The following is a 22,977-nucleotide window of genomic DNA, read 5'->3' as shown; positions in this document are numbered from 1 at the left end:
TATAATAAATTTGTTAAAATATATCCGTATTCTACTTATTTCCTGAATGGTTTTGAGAGGCTAGCCCTTAAGGCCTTGTGATCCGCCCAGTACATCGGGCAATTTAGTAAACCGGTGAAATTTCGCCACATTAGTTATAAATATATTAACCTATAATGCAAATGGAATGGAAAGCCAAAATCTGAAACACGGTTTCAACTGTAATTTCCAGGATGTCTTTGTGGTGAGGGAACTCCAATATTTTAAAAAAGTTCAAGGTTTTTGTTCCAATGATTATCGGTTTTAGCTCGTCTGGTGAAATTGTCGAATCCCGGATGTGCAATCCAAGGTCACAATATAGACAGGTAGGCTGCCTATTACATGACCAGTTTTAAAGTTTGAGTAAAAGATAATAAACTTTTCTAGGAAATACTTTGTTTTCATAATTTCCCTCTTAGATTGTCAATAAATTCACACCAAGATATTTATAATCTTTTTCCCTATAAATTTTCTAGAAAGAAAAAGTTAAGTCCAGGTCCTTTTCAGTACGACATGTTTTCCCAAATCTGCCGCCGGAAAACCTGACAGGCTCCACCGCCTCCAAACTCCCAGAGCAGCAGCAAAGCATACACCAGTAACGATCGAATCATCATATCAACAATTTCTAAAGCGTAGAAGTGTCACGAAGTTGTCCAGTGTTATTCAGTGTTCTTGTATCACAGTGAAAATTTGGAAATTCAAGAAACTCTACAACGCCTAATAAAGTAAGCATAATGTCATCCAAATTACCTTCCCAATTTTAGAATAATTGTCGTAGTCAGTTCTATAATTGCACAATTATTCAGCGTATATTCTTCCATCCTTACAGATCATTTAAGGTTATGTCAGAATGTTGACGCATGCTTTGTGTGTGTGTGTGTGTGTGTGTGTAAGGAGGGGTGATTGAACAACTTGATTGCAGGTAGTATTCGCTGACATAGAAGTCAATAAGATGATAATCTAGGAAGGACTACATATTTTATGTTCATTTACAGTATATATATATATATATATATATATATATATATATATATATATATATATATATATATATATATATATATATATATATATATATATATATATATATATATATATATATATATATATATATATATATATATATATATATATATATAGTCCAGAAAGGGCTACAGGTTTTATGCTCATTTAAAGTTGACTTTAGCACACATACACACACACACACACACACACACACACACACACACATATATATATATATATATATATATATATATATATATATATATATATATATATATATATATATATATATATATATTTATATATATATATATATATATACACATATATATTATATATGTATATATATATATATATATATATATATATATATATATATATATATATATATATATATATATATATATATATATATGTATATATATATATATATATATATATATATATATATATATATATATATATATATGTATATATATATATATATATATATATATATATATATATATATATATATATACAGTACATATATATATACATATATATATATATATATATATATATATATATATATATATATATATATATATATATATATATATATATATGTTATATATGTGTGTGTGTGTGTGTGTGTGTGGGTGTGTGTGTGTGTGTGTACATGACACATCCAAATTTTGTTTTATTAACAGTTTCTGAGAAGTTGCTGCTCTAAAGTGCTATACTTTATCAGTTTTAACGTAAATTCTTATTCTCAACACATCATTAATTAGGGTCAAAGCAAACCCTTTAAAGAAATATCTAGATGCATAGAATCTAAAGAAAATTATCCAATAACCTCCTTTTGCCAATAACTATCATGAATTTGACAATTTAATGTAGTTTGTGAAATACCATCGTAAAGATTCTCTCGCATGCAATAGCCTCCGTGTACTTGAAATTTGCTCTAAAGTGTTTCAGCAAAGACCAAAGACAGCGTGACCGATTGCTTGAATTGTAGTCCACTGAAAGTAGAACTATCAATTATGTTATTTGAGGTACATAATGCTTATCAAGAAATCATGGGATGTAGCCCGAATGAAATGGTATTAGGATGAGAGTACGAGGACGGATTAAAATGTTAGCAGAAAAAAATGGAAGGACCAAGAGGAAACGAATGGAGAATATGTCAAGAAATTTAAGAAAAGGATCAGTGAGATAAGGAAATTTCCCTAGAAAACCTTAAGACAAGTCAAGAAAAAATAAAGAAAAGGTTCGATATGAAAAGTAAGTACATACAGTTTTCGGTAGGACAACAGGTATTGTTTTTCTTGCTGAAAGGAGATTCCCACTCACCAACAAGTTCCAAGAACCATTCAAGATTTTGGAGATCGGTGACCTGACCTACGTTATTGAAACCCCAGGAAGAAGTAAAAGTCAAAGGAAAATACACGTTAACTTACTGAAACCCTATTTGAGCAAAAACGAGACTGAAGCTTTACAGATGTGTATGGCGCAGACCATACCATCAACGGAAGACGACGACGTATATGAGGTATGGGCGGTAAGCAAAGTGAATAATTTGTCTATCATTCGGAACTTGGAAGAGAAATTATTTCATTCGAACCAGGAGCAGCAAGTGGAATTAAGCAGATTAGTTAAAAGTTTCCCTGAAATTGTCTCGGACGTCCCGAAACGAAACAACCTGATGAAACATTATATACACGTCAAAACAAAGGAAAGATAATTTAAACTATGCGCTTATTCACTGCCGCTGCATCACCAAGAAGTCATGAGAAGTGGACTATTAGTTACAAAATGGATTAGCCAAAGAAAACTCTAGTGAGTGAGAACTTGTTGTTCCCGGAAAGTCTCCTTACATCCTGTATGCAAAGATCAGCAGGGGAGGAAAAGGAGCGCAATCACTGAAGGCACAAACACCCTGTTAATAATTTTGATGATGTAGTTCACGAACCTTCACTCTGATAATAAAGTCTTCTCCGTCCAGAGACCTGAAAACCCCACACGTGACTAAATAATTAATTGGCGATCTACCTTTGCTTTGTTAATCTAAGGTCATCTACACTCTTAGGCTCATCTACACTCTTAGGCTCAGTTTTAGTGAGATGCTGGACAGGCATTCACGTTAACAGTCAAAGGCAATGGTGGGAGCAGTGATGTATTGTGGTGGAGTAAAAGTTAAAGATATGGATCTTTACCTTCAAAGCATATAGATTCAATACTAAGTTACTTGCAATTACATTATTACTCTTAAGTTATTTAGACTTACTTATTCCTTCCAATATTTTGGGTATACTGTCCCGAGATTAAATATTCATAATAGACATAATGAAATAAATGAAGGAGTAAAAATATGGGAGGTTTAATTACCCTAATCTTGCATTATTATACTAATTTACATTGAAAAATTGGACATCTTAACATCATGTAAAGAGGTTCAAACAAACACAAAATTTAATATGCACGACACGAGGTCTCTTGCAATATGATAAATGATAAAGTGAGGTCGGACACTTGGTCATTTGACCCAAGATTGTACTATTCTTTAAAGCAATAGTACTGAGAGATAAAAGCTGCATTTAAGTCAGCAGTATTAAAATTTTATTCAAAACCAGTGTGATGCTATATCTCAACACATGTAGTTTAAGGAAAGAACCATCGTACGCCAGCGTAAGGCTGTTGCTTTGCGTTTCTACGCTGTGTCTTCGCGAACATGGCATAGGCTATTGTCAACGAGCGAGTTCAGTTAATTTAGAGCAGTTCTCCCAACGTTTTCAGTAAAGAAAACCTACAGTAAGTTTAGGAGTGAAAGTTTAAGGGGTAACAGCAATATTGAGAGCTAGACCAAAATACAAAAGGGAAGAAGAGTGAAGAAAAATTCTTCATACCCTGGGGATAAAGGGAGAAAGAAAGGAAAGAGGGTTTAGTTCCGGCAAATGTCATTCAACTACTTGTTAGTTCGAGCGAGATAAATCTATTGGATGAACAAGTGAGTGAAGTCGTTCTTCACATCAACGCCCGTTTAAAGTTAACAAAACGCTGTTAGCGTTTGTTAAATTCAATCAAATTGAAATTATGCTGAATCTGAATGTGGGGAAAACTGAACCCGCAGGCAATGCTTCACGGAAGCGTTAAGATAAGTATATGATCAGTGTTAACTTTTAACGTACAATGCAAGGGTAATCATGTGATTAAAAGTAAAGTACACAATTCTTCCCACCCAAGGGGTAAGGATAGAGAATGCAAAACGTGAGCTTATAACAGTCATGTTCAGCAACAAGTATGGCCAGTAAAAAATTCAAAATTATGGGGCTGAATCCCAGTCCTGGTCTGACATTCAACATTTTACCTCAAAAGGTTTTAAAAATAAAGTGACTGGTGTAATGAAAGCTTTGTATTCATCGAGTGACAAAAGAAGAAAAGTTACTTCCTTCTCGGCATTAAAATGTGAAAAATTATCTAACACTAGTTTGAATGACAAACAGAGACAAACTAGGTCCATGGGGACATCGTAATTCTGACCGTGATAGTCTTGGATGTAATCTTGAAGGAAAAAGTTGGAAAGAGAGGCAATGATAGTACACTTTAGCAAAGTTTGACTATGTTTATGCACGAGCTGAAGGATGTCAAGGAGATTGTAGCAACAATGTGAGAACTTGTCAAGGCAAAAATTAAATATACGCTTTAAAGTTAAAGCAAGAGATTGACCGAAACAATGCTGCTGAATGATTTGGCACAATAATAAAAGCTTAAAGTGGTACCATATACAACTGCTTGAAAATAGTAAATGACGTTTGTGGTACCATGATCCTCAAACAAGGTTAATTGTAAACCAGCTCTAAGTTCCGGCGCTAATTCTACGTAAGTGAACTTCGCTAAATCCGCTGTCAGGACAAAGAGTTCCTTTCTGACTGCTAAATTCTTAAGGTTAACATTGCGTGGCTTGTCCTTTTTGACTGCTAAAGTCTGAAGGTTCTGATCACGTGGCTCACTGAGAGATCGGGTTTCAAATTCTGTTGTGGATGGTTTAGCGACAATGCGGTTTGGAGCGGTAGTTACTGGCTTGAGGATAGGACATTCAGGCAACGTGAGCACTAGTCTGTGAAATGGTACACATTTGATGGATGGGTCTACCAGTACAGACCTTTGCTGACCTTTTTGCACACGGTTATGTTGGATGGTATTTGCGCTACCACTAGTGGGCTCCATGTTGAGACCGTGAATGTTATTTCCTCCGGGACCCCCTGTCAAAGGCAGTACAGCCAAAGGGGTTTGAGTTCGATCAAACGCTGACTTAAGATTTGAAAATGAGGACGGAGCAGGAGGGACTGACATAAATTCACTAATTTTGTGCCGGTGCTGGCAACATAGTATTGTAATTTAAAGCTTTAACGGGTAGGAGAATTAATGCAAAATTATGATGTCTGTGCTTGACTACCAAGACATTAGGGGTGCCCACTAGGGGACCATTAATGGGATTTACAAAGGGGTGCCTCACTGAAGGTGTCACCGTTGAACAAGAACAAAACTGACTAGGTAGTAGCTTGGCCAGGGCACCAGCCGGCCGTTGAGATATTACCTCTAGAGAGTTATGGAGTCCTTTGACTGGCCAGACAGTATTACGTTGGATCCTTCTCTCTGGTTATGGTTCACTTTCCCTTTGCCCACACAGACACCGAATAGTCTGGCCTATTTTTTACAGATTCTCCCCTGACTTCATACACCTGACAACACTGAGATTACCAAACAATTCTTCTTCACCCAAGGGGTTAACTACTGCAATATAATTGTTCAGTGGCTACTTTCCTCTTGGTAAGGGTAGTAGAGACTCTTTAGCTATGGTAAGCAGCTCTTCTAGGAGAAGGACACTCCAAAATCAAACCATTGTTCTCTATTCTTGGGTAGTGCCATAGCCTCTGTACCATGGTCTTTCACTGTCTTGGGTTAGAGTTCTCTTGCTTGAGGGTACACTCGGGCACACTGTTCTATCTAGTTTCTCTTCCTCTTGTTTTGTTAAAGTTTTTATAGTTTATATAGGAAATATTTATTTCAGTGTTGTTACTATTCTTGAAATATTCTATTTTTCCTTGTTTCCTCTCCTCTCTGGGCTATTTTCCTTGTTGGGGCCCCTGGGCTTATAGCATCCTGCTTTCCCAACTAGGGTTGTAGTTTAGCATTTAATAATAATAATGATAATAACAATAATAACAGTAATAATAATGAATAAATTGTGATGAGCCATTAGGCTATTAAAAGCAATTTCAATTTTCCCTTAATATGCAGCAAGCACGGGATAATTTAATTTAACAATAGAATGGTCGTGAGGACGTCTCCAAAAGGTTTTGTAACTGCAAAGTGCATCTCATATGTTACCAATGAGGGTTTTAAATGTCCCACGGCTCCAGGACCCATGCTTGGAAAATCAACTGAAGCAAGAGTATAGAGTGCTAGGCCTGCGTCCTCACAAACAAATAGGAATATTAACCCCTGTTCCTTAAGCCGAGCGTTAATCTCCTCTGGGCTGAGCGGTTCAGCCTTAGGCGGTGGAAGGTTTGTCTCCTTACATCAAGTACGCAAAGATCAGCAAGGGAGGAAAAGAAGCGTTATCACTCAAGGCAGAAACACCCTGTTAATAACTTTTATGATGTAGTTCACGAACCTTCACTCTGATAATAAAGTCTTCTCCGTCCAGAGACCTAAAATCTCCACACGTGACTAAGTAATTAATTGTTGGTCTACCTTAGCTTTGTCAATCTAAAGTCATTTACACTCTTAAACTCTGTTTTGGCTCCGTACCAGGGACCCCAGTAAAATGCGGGACAGGCATTTACCTTAACAGACAAAAGCAATGGAGGGAGCAGAAATGTATTGTGGTAAAGTAAAATTAAAAGATAAGGGTCGTTACCATTGAAGCATATAGATTTAATACTAAGTTACTCGCTAACACACTATTACTCTTAAGTTATTTGGACTTATTTACTCTTTCCAGTATGTCAGGTATACTGTCCCAAGAATTTACTCCTTCCAATATGTCAGGTATACTGTCCCAAGATTAAATATTCTTAACAGACATAATCAAATAGATGGAGTAAAAATACGTGGAGGTGTGATTATAATATTGGATATCTTGGCATCATGTAAAGAGGTTCAAACAAACACAAAATGTAATAAAATAAATTCAAATCAAAAGGCAATCCAAATATGCTCAACACGAGGTTTCTTCGGTTCGGACACATGGTCATTTGACCCAAGACTATACTAGTCTTTAAAGCAAAAGTTATACGCAAAATTTGTACACAAAATCCCATGCACTCAACCCAAAATATGTAAAAGCCAGTTAAACTAAATAAGGTTCAAATGAAAATCTGACCTAATCTAAAATTGTGGAAAAAATGGGGCCACGTGGTACCTGCACTCCTTCCTTACTTAGAAGACAGCCTTTGTCTTCAAATGGCTGTTACAGCTTGTTGCTGGTAATTTGCCATTAAGTGAATAGTTGCACCCTTGACTGGCCCACCCCTGGGGTCCTTACTTCTTGGCAAATCGGATATCTCTAGCACAGTTCCTAGGATCCTCCTCTTCACTCTCTCCAGCATCGAAATGACCCAAGTACTCCTTTCCTGTTTGGTGGGAGTTGAGTCAGGTGGTGATCCAGAGGCGCACAGCTTGACTGACCAGGTTGATCAGCCGGTTACTACCAACAGCTCTTTCACGAATGGGGAGACCCTTAGGTCACATGGGTTCACCTGTCTTTTCCAAACCAAGTGAGGGTTGTGGTGTGTATAATAACCCAGTTGAAGTGCCATATCAGGACTTTAGGGCAGGGCAATGCAACGTTGTAAGGAGTGAGTAGAAGAAGGCAGGATTTTGTGCAAAATACAAAGAGAAATCTTGCAGCTGTAAGGGAATATACATATATAATAATCCTACCTATTCTGGCTTACAAAAATTTAATAATTTAAATGAGCAATTAGCAATGGGCTGGTGCAATGGGCATACATCTTGAAATTAACTGAGAGATAAAATCTGGTACTGAGATATAAAAGCTGTATTTAAGTCAGCAGTTTTAAAGTTATTTTCAAAATGCTTTATCTCGACACGTTCTAGGAAACATCCATCGTATGCCGGAGTAAGGCTATTGTTTTGCGTTTCTACGCCGTGACATCACGAACATGGCGTACGCTACTATCAATGAGTTCAGTTAATTTGGAGAAGTTTTCCAAACTTTTTTGGTAAAGTAAATGTAGGAACGAAATTTACGGAGTAATAACAATATTGGGAGCGAAACCAAAATACAAAAGGAAAGAGGAGTGAAGAAAAATTCTTCACAGTGAGATCGGTGTAACTGTATGGACATGAGTCATGGTATGACAATAAAACAATATCCAACAGATTTTGTAGATTAGAGAACAAAGCCCTTAGAAGAATACTGGAAGTTAAGTGGCAGGACACGATTAGAAATGAAACTATATGTTGATGAGCTCATGTTGAGGGGCAGATGTATATGGTTTGGTCATGCTCTTCTCATGTTTCGCCAGGTAAATCCTGAACTGCATGTAGTACTTAGGTTCTGACTTCTTTTGATCCTCTGGTGACATGGTTGGAAGCGACATGGCCTTTCATTTCAAGGGGCTAGGGTTTGATCCCAAGTATGCGGTAGTAATCTATTTCTATTTGAACACAATATTGTGTTGATTTTCATCCATATTGACTCATTAGGGGTAATTGCAACTAAAAAAAAAAAGAAAAAAACTATCAATTGAGTCACCTAGTGGGCCGGGAAGTCAGGGAAAACTCGCTGGTAAGAGACAGATGTTTCCCCAGGTAAATCTTGATTTGCAGGTAGCAGTTAGGTTCCGACTTCTTTTAGAGTCTCTGGTGACATGGTTGGAAGCGATCTCGCCTTTCATTTGAAGGGGCTAGGGTTCGATCCCAAGTATGAGGTAGAAATCTATTTCTATTTGAACATGATATTGTGTTGATTTTCATCCATATTGACTCATTAGGGGTAATTGCAACTAAAAAAAAAAAACTGTCAATTGTGTCACATAGTGGCCCAGGGAGTCAGGGAAAACTCGCTGGTAAGAAATTGATGTTTTGCCAGGTAAATCCTAAACTGCATGTAGCACCTAGGTTCTGACTTCTCTTAGAGCCTCTGGTAGCATCACTGCAAGTGACCTGGCCTTTCATTTCAAGGGGCTAGTGTTCGATCCCATGTATGTGGTAGCAATCTGTTTCTATTTGAACACGATATTGTGTTGATTTTCATCCATATTGACTCATTAAGGGTAATTCCAGCTAAAAAAAAAAAAGAAAGAAGAAAAAGCTATCAATTGTGTCACCTAGTGCAGTGGTTCTCAAACTTTTCAGCCCGCGACCCCCCAAACGATATTGCTAGAGGCATGTGACCCTCGCCTTTCCCCGAACTGCTTCTGACACACACACACACACACACACAGTACATGCCTATGCCCCGAATCATAAGAACATAATAACAACAAACATGATAAGATAAATGCAAAAAATATACGCATTATAGAGTTAACTAATTTATTACTTGTAGAAAAAATCACAATCTTTAAAGACAAAATAGGCAAAGCAATACAGTCTATTTAAATTTATAGAATTAATGTTAAATCCGTACAGGCACTCACACTTTGCTAACTGCTTCAAGAGAAAAAAATAAGTATGAAATTAGAATTATACCTTTGTTGAAGAAAGCTACTGCAGATAGCATAAATTATGTCAGTGTTTGTAAACTTTAGCACAATAAAGAAAAAATTACTGGTATCTTTATACCAAAATTTAGATATTCAGGCTGGGCTTAAAATGATTAACAAAATAATTATAGCGTTTGACTTGGGTGCTGATATTACAAATTTGCTGAAACCTAAAATCAGCTAATGATCTATAATTCTCATATGAGACAGTATACCCACACAAACATCCAGTAGACTCAAAGCTATTTCATACCCTTTTGGTTTCAAAATCAATATTTTGGAAAATTTTGGAAATTATGTCTGAGATAATATTTTTTTTTCTTTTTTTTTTTTGGCTTTAGAAGAACTGTATGAATTTCTTGTGAAATAATTACTTATTTAGTAACTGTTAAAATAAAAGTACAATATTCATGGAAGTTTAATGACAATGATCAATATTTAGGCCCAACTATGGGACTCCACTAGCAGTGATTAGTTAATTATATCCCTATTCCACAGTGAAAACAGTATTTACACAGGCCTAAGTTTATCATGAATAACTAACATCAATTAGTGAGATACATGGGCCTGCTTTTTTGAGCACAGTAACTCCATCCTGGGTTTGATACCAGAGATGGCAACTCGGAGATCATCCTCCACCCTGAGTCTTGATCGGTATTTGTTTTTTATATAAGTCAGTGCCGAAAAAGTCTTTTCACATAAATAGGTTGATCCAAAAGGAAGTAATACATCCATTGCTGCCATGGATAATCGTGGATATTCCCTTGCAATTGAAATCCAGAACTCATCCAGTGTGGTTGAGCCAAACGATGCCTGTAAAGTCCGATCACTGGAGAGCTCCAGCAGCTCATCCTCCATGTCGGATGATAAGTGATCCCCTGTAGCAGTGAATGGTTGCCGTATCCAGTCATATTGTTGTGGGGTTGTCTCTTTTGGGAAGTATTTCTTGAAGTGGTCCACAAGACCTTGTAGGTGAGTCGTGATCATTACCTTCACGTTATCGACGCTTAATTCATTCTCCGCCATAAATTTTTCCACCTCAGGAAACATTTCAACACTGCCCCCATCAACTCGCACAGCCCATCGTTCCAGCTTCCTTGTAAATGCATCAATTTTGTCAGAAAGAATCAAGATGTTCGTGTTTGGGCCTTGTAGTGATAAATTCAGCAGATTAAGTCTTTCGAATATACAAGACAAATATGTTAGACTTGCTAACCAGTCAGGGTCAGTCAGATAGTCAGCAAGTTGGGACTCAGATTTGATCAGGAACAGGCGCACCTCATCTCGTAGTTCGTACAAGCGGCTGAGAACTTTGCCTCGGGACAGCCACCTGACTTCTGTGTGGAACAACAGTGCTTCATGCTCCGAGCCCATCTCATTGCAGAGTGTGGAGAACAGCCTGGCATTTATGGGACGTGTTTTGATGTAATTTACTATTTTAATCGCAGTTTGAAGAACACTGCTTAACTCTGGATTGAGTGCTTTGCTAGCAAGAGCTTCCCTGTGAATAATACAATGTGTAAAATTTATGTGAGGTGCCACTTGTAAAACTTTTGCTTTAAGTCCTTTCCTCTTACCCAACATTGCCCCAGCACCGTTTGTGCACACACCAACACACTGGTCCCAAGACAAGCCCTCCTTTTGTATTTTGGTGTCTAGCTTTGTGAAAATGTCACTACCTGTACAGGTCCCCTCTAGTACAGTGCAAAAAATCATGTCTTCTTGAAGTTTTCCACCAAAACTGTATCTAATGAATGCAAGTAATTGTGCAGAATTTGATATGTCTGTCGACTCATCTAGCTGCAAAGCATACTTCTTTCCCTTAACCCTCTCAATCAGCTGACACTTAATGTCATTTGAAATGTCATTAATTCGTCGAGTAATAGTGTCGTTAGACAGCGGGACTGTTTCCAGCTCACGGGCCATCTTATTACCATGCATAATCCGACTCATAGTCACTGCACCAGATTTCATGAGGGTTTCCCCAATGGTATGTGGCTGCTTGGACTGTGCAATTAGGTATGCTACCTCAAATGATGCCATCTGAGCTTTGGCAGAGGTGGTGGTTTTCTGAGCTAGCACTTGTTTTTGACCCTGCAACTCTCCCTCCTTTCGACGGAAAAATTCTATTGGTTTATCAGCATGAGAAGGATGCTTGCTTTGCAAATGCCTTTTCATTTTTACAGGCTTTAAGCTTTCATTTGCAAGTACTTCTGAGCACATAACACATTGGGGGTACTGCATCTTATCAATGGTAAAACTAGTGAATCCGAATTTTATAAATTCTGTTTGATATTTCCGAAGTTTGGGTTTGGATGATTGGTCATACTGGGAGGTCTTACCCTTACGTTTGTCTTGCCTTTTATCTATATTTGAAGTAGAACTGGTAGATGGTAGTTCGGAAGGAATCTCATCAGTTGTTTCTGAGACACTGTTGTCAGTATCTGATGTTCCTTCCTTGTTTGCAGTCCTACGAATTATCCATCGCTCCATGTTGCTTAATATGTATATAGCTTGCTATCAAAAATTGTCCCTAAACACACACGAGGCAGCTGTGACTGAGGAAAGACTCACCGTTGACTAACTCGACTCATGTGCCGTCTTGGACTGCTGATAGTAAATGCCATATTGATAATCAGATAGATAAAATATCAATTAATTGTTATTTAAATACAAGATAAATTTGAAAGTATGTATACTGACATTTAGTTTTAAGCATCACGTAATCTGAGACCCTGAGTATCAAGCAAAAGTCAAAATTTTACTGTAAATTGGTGATGCATTGTTATTAAGCATCTGGCAACTGGTCACGCTCATTCACTGTGCGCCAACGGAGCTCAGGACTGGAAAACGGACAGGTACTGAACGTGCACGAGTGTAAATTGACAGTGAGATGGGGAGGTGACATCTCGGTTTTGTACGATGTTTCTAGGAAATGTAGGTAAAATATTGGAACTATTGCAAGTACATTGTATAATAAAATGTAATGCGTGGAAAAAAATTATGAATAATAGTTTAACACTATCAGTGGCTAGATATATAAATATATTATATTTATTGTTTTTTTTTATTTGCTTATCAACTAATCAGTTACTGATTTCATCAGTTGATTTATTTATTCATTAACTAATCTATTTATCAATCAATCAGTTTATTTACTTATCCATTAATTTTTTACATTTTATATATTCATTTAATTACTTATTTTTTCATTCATTTTTGTTTGCATTTATCTATAAATGTGTTAATTCATTTATTTATCTATTTAACTATTCAGCTATTTACTTATTTTCCCTTTTGTATATCTTAAATTTATTCGTTTATTATTTCATAATTACTATTGTATTTCTTTATATGTTTAGTTTGTTTTATTTAAATATTATGTATTCATTTACCCATACATGAAAGTCCATCAGCTTTAATAATTTTGCTTCGTTTTTTATAGTTAACAGACTCGTTTGCTTAAAGGGGAAAAATAAAATGACAAAATATGAGTAAGTTACGGCAAAACTAGTATGCTATTAGCGAGGGAATATCCTACTCGTATGAGAATCACGCGGACTGACGGATATACACCCTTGCTCAGAACTGTCAAAAATAGCAAAAAAAAAAGACGTTTATGTTTGATAAATCATACCTTCCAAAACTAATAATGCTAGCTTAAAATCAATGACACTACTGCATAGAAACTTAGTCCCAGCGCAGCAGTGGGGGAATCACTAGTGTGTAGTATTTAGTTTAGTTTTTGCAAAGGCCCATGGTGTTACTATTGTCCCACCCGGCTCTCTTTTCAGTGTTATTCTTAAAGATGCGTAACAATTCGTAACTAGTTACGGTAAATGACAAAATATAAGGTGTATATATATATATATATATATATATATATATATATATATATATATATATATATATATATATATATATATATATATATATATATATATATATATTTGTTGTACTAAAATATAAACATTTGGTTTATTATTGATTTGAAATATTTTAGCAGAATTATTATGATTTAGCCTTAAAACTAAAGTTGACCATAATACTATTTTTTGCTTACTTATATTTATATTTTCTTAACATCATCTCGCGACCCCCCCCCCCCCCAAAAGCATTTGGCGACCCCCAGGGGGGTCGCGACCCCCAGTTTGAGAACCACTGACCTAGTGGGCCGGGAAGTCGGGGAAAACTCGCTGGTAAGAGACTGATGTTTTGCCAGGTAAATCCTGAACTACAGGTAGCAGTTAGGTTCCGACTTCTTTTAGAGCCTCTGGTGGCATGGTTGGAAGTGACCTGGCCTTTCATTTGAAGGGGCTAGGGATCGATCTCAAGTATGAGGTAGAAATCTATTTCTATTTGAAAACGATATTGTGTTGATTTTTATCCAAAATAACCCATAAGGGGTGATTAGAAATAAAAGAAAAAAAAACTATCAATTGTTTCACTTTGTGAGCCGGGAAGTCGGGGAAACCTCGCTGGTAAGAGACTGATGTCTCGCCAGGTAAATCCTGAACTGCAGGGAGCAGTTAGGTTCCGACTTTTGGAGCCTCTGTTGGCATGGTTGGCAGCAACCTGGCCTTTCATTTGAAGGTGCTAGGGTTCAATCCCAAGTATGAGGTAGAAATCTATTATTATTTGAACATGATATTGTGTTGGTTTTCATCTATATTGACTCATTAGGGGTAATTCCAACTAAAAAGAAAAAAGCTATCAATTGTGTCACCTAGTGGGCTGGGAAGTTGGGGAAAACTCGCTGTTAAGATACTGATGTTTGGCGAGGTAAATCCTGAACAGCAAGTAGCAGTTAGGTTCCGACTTCTTTTAGAGCCTCTGTTGGCATGGTTGGAACAGACCTGGCCTTTCATTTGAAGGGGCTAGAGTTCGATCCCAAGAATGGGGTAGAAATCTATTTCTATTTGAACACGATATTGTGTTGATTTTCATCCGTATTGACTCGATAGGGGTTGTACCACCCGTGTGTCACACGATCGTACATAGTAACAACATTTCTCTTTTTTGTATAGATTATCCTTTGTGTCTTCGCTCTCCCCACGCACTGACAGCAACTTGTATTAACCTGTCTGCCTACCTCATTGCTAACTGTTAACAGAACTGGTTGCTGGTTTAACAAGAAATAGCATGTTTGTATTTTGTGACCTTACCGGGACCTAATGTGTATATATGCTCGATGTGTCTATGATAAAGTTATTCAGTTTCATTTATCTCACCTTTGACTCACAACCTACTCTTGGCCCGTCACATTGGTGACCCCAGAGGTCGACTCGCTCCTCCCACCTTTCCCCCCCCCCCCCTCACTGTTACTATGGCGGACTCCTCGGAAGTTGGTGCCGCCCCATTCAAACTTTCGTCGTTCGCCAGCGGAGGGGCGTTTGCTTAGTTTCAGCAGGCAGAAGTCCAGTTCCACATCAAAGGCGTGACTCGCTCAACCACCAAAGCAGATTATGTTCTCCCGGCGATACCCGAGGACACCTTCCTGGAAATCTCCGACTGGAGACACCCCAATAGCGTATGACGCCCTCAAAACATACCTTCAAGCAATACTCGCTGTCGCCAGCTGCCCGTATAGCAAAGCTTTTTCAGCTCTCTCAACAATCGTTGGGGGACCAAAGGGCTTCGCTCCCTCTCAGGGAAATGACCAGTATCACTCGCCTGCAACCTGCTGCAGACGGCTCTCTTCGTTAGCTGAACCTACTTCGTGCACTTTGGGTACGCCATTTACCCAAACCTGTACGCGTTGCCATACCCGATGTTGATAGTTTACCCATAAAGGACTTGATGACCAAAGCCGACGCCCTTATAGACAGCCACTTCATGACCTTCAAGACCTCCATCAACGCCTCCACTCCTGACGAAGAGGACACTTATTCAACGTCAACCGAAGCTGACGTGAATGTCGTAGGGCACACACGCCTACTCCGTGACATGCCGGAGCGGCGACAAAGCCACCCATCACCCACCACTCACTCGCGCCCCAACCAACAACTTCTACAGCCACTTACTGCCCCCCATCGGCCACAGTTTTGCTACTACCACTCCAGATTCGAGTCTGCCGCAAAGAAATGTGCCAAGGATTGTCAGTGGCTAAAAAAATGTAAGTAGGCCATCGCTTGTGGCGGTGGCCTCCTGAGTTTCTAATCTTTTCTTTTTACATGATGCAGGAACGGGTTTGCGATTTTTGGTAGACACAGGTGCTTGTCAGTCTCTTTTTCCAAGGGAACTCTTCAGGACATGGCGTAGTTTATCTAAGTCTGCCGACGTCCGCCTGGTAGCTGCCAACGGATCTGTGATACCCACCTACAGTTACGAGAACCTCACATTATCATTTGGAAATATCAAATTTAAGTGGAAGTTTCTCATTGCTGAAGTAAGATTGCCAATTCTCAATGTGGATTTCTCTCCAACCTCGCTCTCCACATCTGCGCACCCACGGATGCCTATGCCCACCTCTTTACGTTGTATCCGAATTTTTTCCGTCCAGAACTTCGCCAAACGCCATGTCGACAGACTTAAAAGCTCCCAGTGAAGCATCACATACTGACAGACTTGCACTCTGCAATGCACGTCTTCCTACGCGACGACACTAGCAAGCCCTCGCTAATGCCCCCTTACATGGGCCCTTTCCTTGTGAATCCGACGCAAACCGAAAGCATTCCTACTAAACATTCGTGGCAAAGAAGACTGGGTCTCCATTGATCATCTAAAACCTGCTTATATCCTGCCAGATGACCCACCTACAGTTCGCCTCTCTAGATCAGGGCACCCTATTTAACATCTACTGTATGTCATTTTTAGGGGGGGAGAGCCATGTACCACCCGTGTGTCACGTGATCGTACATAGTAACGACATTTATCTTTTTTGTATAGATTATCCTTTGTATCTTCGCTCTCCCCTTGCGCTGACGGCAACTTGTATTAACCTGTCTGCCTACTTCATTAACTGTTAACAGAACTGATTGTCAGTTTGACAAGAAATAGCATGTTTGTATTTTGTGACCACCTTACCGGGACCTAGTGTGTATATATACTCGATGTGCCTATAAAAAAGTTACTCCGTTGCATTCATCTCGCCTTTGATTCACAACCTACTCTTGGCCCATCACAGGGTACTAAAAAAAAAAAAGAAAAAAGCTATCAATTGTGTCATCTAGTGGGCCGGGAAGTCGGGGAAAACTCGCTAGTAAGAGACTGATGTTTAACAAATTAAATCCTGAACTGCAGGCAGCTGTTAGGTTCCCACTGGAAGCATGGTTTGGAGCGACCTGGCCTTACCTTTGAAGGGGCTTGGGTTCGATCAAAAGAATGAGGTAGAAATCTATTTCGATTTGAACATGATATCGTGTTGATTTTCATCCATATTAACTCCTTAGGGGTAATTCCAACCAAAAAATATAAAATAAAAAGCTATCAATTGTGTCACCTAGTGGGCCAGGAAGTCGGCAAAAACTTGGTGGTAAGAGACTGATGTTTCACCAGGTAAATCCTGAACTGCAGGTGGCAGTTAAGTTCTGACTTCTTTTAGAGCCTCTGGTGGCATAGTTGGAAGCGACCTGGCCTTTCATTTGAAGGGGTAGGGTTCGATCCCATGTATGAGGTAGAAATCTATCTCTGTTTGAACACAATATTGTTTTTATTTTCATCCATATTGACTCAGGGGTAATTAAAACTAAAAAAAAAAATAAATAAAAAAATAAAAACTATTAATTTTGTCAAATAGTGGGCCGGTAAGTCGGGGAAAACTCTCTGGTAAGAGACTGATGTTTCACCAGGTAAATCCTTAACTGCAGGTAGCAGTTAGGTTCTGACTTCTTTCAGAGCCTCTGGTGGCATGGTTGGAAGTGACCTGGCCTTTCATTTTAAGGGGCTAGAGTTCAATCCCAAGTATGAGGTAGAAGTCTATTTCTATTTGAACACGATATTGTGTTGATTTTCATCCATATTGACTCATTAGGGGTAATTGCAACTAAAAAAAAAAAAAAAAAAAAAGCTATCAATTGTGTCACCTAGTGGGCCAGGGAGTCAGGGTAAACTCGCTGGTAAGAGTGTGATGTTTCACCAGGTAAATCCTGAACTGCAGGTAGCAGTTATGTTCTGACTTCTTTTAGAGCCTCTGATGGTATGGTTGGAAGCAACCTTGCCTTTCATCTGGAGGGGCTAGGGTTTGATGCCATTTATATTATATATATATATATATATATATATATATATATATATATATATATATATATATATATACTGTATATATATACATATATACATATATATATATATATATATATATATATATATATATATATATATGTATATATGTATATATATACATATATATATATATATATATATATATATATATATATATATATATATATATATATATATGTATGTATATATATATGTATGTATATATGTATGTATGTATGTATGTATGCATACATACATACCTACATACATACATACATACTTGTGTGTATATATATATATATATATATATATATATATATATATATATATATTAAGTAAGCCATATATATTAGTATATTAAAGTTTGGATTCTCTCAATGACCTCATGATCAGAGGCCCAGGCAAAGTCGGCCAATGTCATACAGGTATCCTGGACCATGGTTTGAAACCCGGCCGATCAGATACTATAGTCTTTGACTGATTTCGCCTGGGGCTCTTATCCCGCGATCGTTAATAGAATCCAGACTTTAATGTATCAATATATATGGCTTATTTGAAATAGGAAAAGCACGTTTAAATGTGCAAAAGTAGAAGTTGTGGTTTAAATACTACCTTCATAGTTTGAGGAGCTGGTATGGCCCTTGCTAGAACACTCCGAACTAGGGCTTCAAGGATAGATGTTTATTTTTCGTTCATTAAGCGCCCATTAATCTGGAGTAACTCACCCGGTCCAAATGCCCACATCCAGCCCCACAAGGCTTGTTAACTCTACAACTTCTTCTAGTTTCAACAATATTGTTTTTTGTCATAGCGAGAGTTACGGACCCTCCAGCAATACCTGTTCCCCTGTTTCATACAGGCTCAAAAGTAATAAGACATTTAAACACTTTTGCTAATAATATGTTTGGAAGGGTTACGGGAAACATGCCAAAAAAAGTTGTGTACCCTGTATAGGTATCATTAATTAGGTATCGATGGGTTGACCTCAACCCGAGTTCCAAAAAAAATTCATAAAAAATTCATTTACAAAGCAATTCACAACCTTTTATTATTAAAAGAAATTTCAAAGAATATTCTATTTTTTCAAAAAAGTAAATGAAAGCTAAGTCCAAAATAAATATTTATTACAAATAAATTAAAAAAATACATATACAAAATAATTAATTTACAAAACAATTCAGCTAAAATCTAAATATGGAAATATACCAATACTATGCTAAGCACTTATTCTATGATAATTGAGCACCATTTGCTGAGATCCAGGGGGGTCCAAAAGGGAACGTTTCCTGAAATGAGAAAAAAGTGAGTTTTTTTGGGGCTAAAAAAATCTATCCTCTTTTTAACATTTTTTGGGGGTAGGTAAATCACATAGTTAGTGGCTGAAATTTGTACAGGATATTGTATTATTATCGTACAACTAAAATATGTAAAAGAATCTGCACTTTGATAATATTCAATGTTTTATAAAGGGGCATTTTTTTTTCTTTTTTTTCTTTTTGCTGAGTTATATCATGAATTTTTTTCAAGACAAATCCTTATATCCATTTCTGAGCATGGTATTTATGCATGAAAATATCAGAAATTTTATAAAAAAGAGGAATACGTAGAGCTGTGCTAGCTTGTGTCGGATATGCTCACAAAATGGTTGCCAACCACACCACCTTGGAAGGTCAAATCTGCTACCTGAAATGGAGAAAGATATGTCAATATCAGCGATTCATTTACTTATATATTGTTCGAGGATTGCAGAAAAATATTATGGTAACTAGAATGAAGTTTATTGATTATTTTGCAATTACAAAATATGAAATAATGATCATAATTAAATTATCATAAAGGTACAAACTTACAAAAACAGGAGAAATTGTAAGCTATTTTATAAAAACATAAGGTGTAGAAGACATTCACAAAAACTTTACAACAATCCTTTTTTATACACGCCTAAACACTACTGCACATTCGATAATTATATAAAAATTTCATATTACACAACTTACCCTAATTAGGCATTGATGGGCCGAGCTCGACCCGAGGGTATCTCAGAAATAGCACAAGGAAAAGAGCTGGGATTAAACTCGTCCTCACCCGACTGTTGCGCACACTGAACTGAGGTCTCGCAGGTTGATATCACTCATAACCAATACGGATGAAAAATTATGGCAAAAAAAGTTTTTTTTTAACCTTGGGTCGTATACGACCCCCACACCTGTCCAGGGTAGACAAACTAGAAGTTTTTAAGATTATTTCAATATATTGCATAGTCCATGCAGTTAAAAAAAAATTATATTGGAGTTATTTCTACTTTCTTTAATAAAAATTAGAATATGTAAAATTACATAGCATGTTAACACGCCATATAAGTATTTAAATTAAAAGATTTATAAGAATAGTGATATTGTCTACTAGTATACAATGTATAAATAGTCTGATTTGCAAAGAGCACGAACAAAGTACACAGGAAATAACTTTAAAAACTTGGTAAAGTTTATGGAATTTAGTCCATACGTAGAATTCTTCAATGGTTGATTAATGGATATATATAATGGAATTTGACTGAATTAAGGGACATTTATGATCTCCCTGAAGAGATAACTCATGAGGAACTAAAATTATGATACAGCAGGATTCCTGAATTTAGGGAACATTTGTAAAGCTTCGCCGTTTCACTGAGGAAAAACATTTTTCATCAGTGAAAATTACACTGCCAAAATGTGGCATCCTCTACTGAATACTGTAGGGCAAATCCCATTCTATGTTCTCATGCAGCGAGGTTCAAAAATTCCTTCCTTGCTGTCACGTAACTGAATAATACGCGAATGGAGCCGGCGTCTTGTTGTATGGGTACTGCACCTAAGTTGAACGTCTCTTGTTATTTGAACGGCCGAAGTAAATGCACTTGCTTACAACACTTCTATAATGGCTTCGTCTTCTTGAGGAGTAGTCACTTTCGGTCTTTCAATACGCGCTCCTAAAGGTTCCCTCCTCTTGCCATCGTTTAATCCCTTTATGGACAGTAGAGCGATGAAACCCAGTGTGTTGGCAAATCACATTGATGGGCAAATTTCAATCCCCAAAGGCAATAATCCTTTCAAAATTAGTTAGAACTTCAGGAGAATTTGCCCTTTGCTCAGCCTTGATATATGAAACTAGATTAACGAGATACACAAAAATGCTAGTGTAAAATGGAATAAATTTGTTATTGCTGGAGGTATGTATGGAAATAAAGCATTTCATAACTTTAAAAAGGCAATCTAAATAGAATGTCAAAAAATTATGGTAATATTTCATTAAATAAATCATTCTTTGGACTGAATTGAAAATTCAAACTCTAGCCTACTTACCAGTGAGCTAAAATAGTGTTGTATGGAATCTTGATTCCTTTCTGTCTCAATCCTCACGGGTAAGCTCTGCTTCATTGTCGCTGATGTTAAGGTGGATAACTTTGTGGAATTGGTAGTCTGGAATGAGTTTAACGATATAAGTAGTGATCCATAATAAATGAACGGACATATTTAAAACTATCATGGTATTTTAAAGGAAAATCCAAACAGGTAATTTTTTCATAAAGCAATGGTAAAATTTCATGAAACGGTTTGATGAGCATTACACAAAAGAATTTGAGGGATAGAAAAGTCTTGCAAATCTTTCGTTATGCCCATGGAAAATACGACTATACATTTGGAGCCTAATCATTTAATACAGGCTGCCAATCCTTTAATATAGAAGCGCAAGAAGTCAGCATGATCTCCAAGCTATGTAATTTTATTAACATACAGCTACTAGTATTTACATAATAAATGATAATTTATAGTCTGGGTATTAGCGAAGGGACTCATTTTGTGTTTTTGCTATCTGTGCATGTATTTTTTCCAGCAGGATAGAGGATACATTATTGGCAAATGAGCATGTCTTAATTTCATGACAATTTTTCAGAAAATTACGTCGGTCTGGGACTATGTAACAGTTGTTTATGATTTGTCACTAAAAAGAAAAATTCTCTTAAGGTTTTGACCGAATGTTATAGTGGTCTCATTTACCTAGACTCAATGTAATTTCGACTCAGTTAACTAAACTATGATTGTATTCAATGTGCTATGTGGTCATCACTATAATTGATATCTACTTTCGTCAATAATTAACTGCTGTTACAAATTGTGTAATAATAAATTACATCTGCAATATTTGCTAAAACATTAACACTTATCATATAAGGTTTAGGCAAGGATAGAAATAGAATATTTTACAAGCTGTATAGAGAATTCTCATTTAACCTTTCTCTACACATTCTAACACAGAAATGACTTCCTATAATCTTATAGCCAGAGTCAGTGTCGGAAAGGGGCGCGGAAGAGGTGATTTCTCATCCCCTGTCCTAACCCTTTCCTTGAAAGTATCTACTGAGCACCATCCACGAAATGATAAAAATGATAATCACACTATATATATATATATATATATATATATATATATATATATATATATATATATATATATATATATATATATATATATATATATATATATACAGTAGAACCCCGCCATACGACATTAATCCGTTCCGGAGTTGGTATCGTATGGTGAAAATGTTGTACGGTGGGCTAATGCGTGCAAAACCCCAGGTATAAACATTGAAAATTAGTACACAACAAAATAGTATAGTAAGCACTGTACTACAGTATACTTATATATAATATACATGTACTTTACAGTATGTAATTAAATAACATTACAGGTATAAATAAAAATTATATACTGTACGGTAAAGGAAAAATTAAATTTTATTTACCTTTGGAGTGATGTGACTTGAGCTGGTAGTGGGTGGAGGGAGAGGGGGGAGGAGATGGTAGATATGAAAACGTATCAATGCTGATTATGTTATGTACACTTAATAGTAAATTTATCTTACTATTAAACACTTAAAATTAAAAATGCTTTTTTTATTATTTTTGTCTTTTGAAATTTTTTTTATGATTTTTTTTTAGAACTTAAAAAATTACTTTTTTTTAGCTTTTTTAATAGAATCACTTATCAT

General features: G+C 36.7%; 1 protein-coding gene across 2 annotated transcripts in view; it reads left to right on the top strand.

Annotated features, from left to right (window-relative positions):
* Positions 1-567: 567 nt before the first annotated feature.
* The window catches only part of LOC137645749 (gamma-glutamyl hydrolase-like), a 225,155-nt gene continuing 202,745 nt past the window's right edge, over positions 568-22,977 (top strand). Inside the window, exon 1 of one of the 2 annotated variants that reach the window (XM_068378650.1) lies at positions 568-743. The gene's annotated coding sequence lies outside the window, so the exon portion shown is untranslated. The remainder of the gene's footprint in view (positions 744-22,977) is intronic. The other variant, XM_068378649.1, reaches the window with a different exon arrangement.

The sequence above is a fragment of the Palaemon carinicauda genome, chromosome 8, assembly GCF_036898095.1.
Source record: "Palaemon carinicauda isolate YSFRI2023 chromosome 8, ASM3689809v2, whole genome shotgun sequence".
Lineage (NCBI taxonomy): Eukaryota > Metazoa > Arthropoda > Malacostraca > Decapoda > Palaemonidae > Palaemon > Palaemon carinicauda.
Note: the sequence above shows the minus strand (reverse complement) of the source record. Positions and strands in the feature narration are given on the sequence as shown.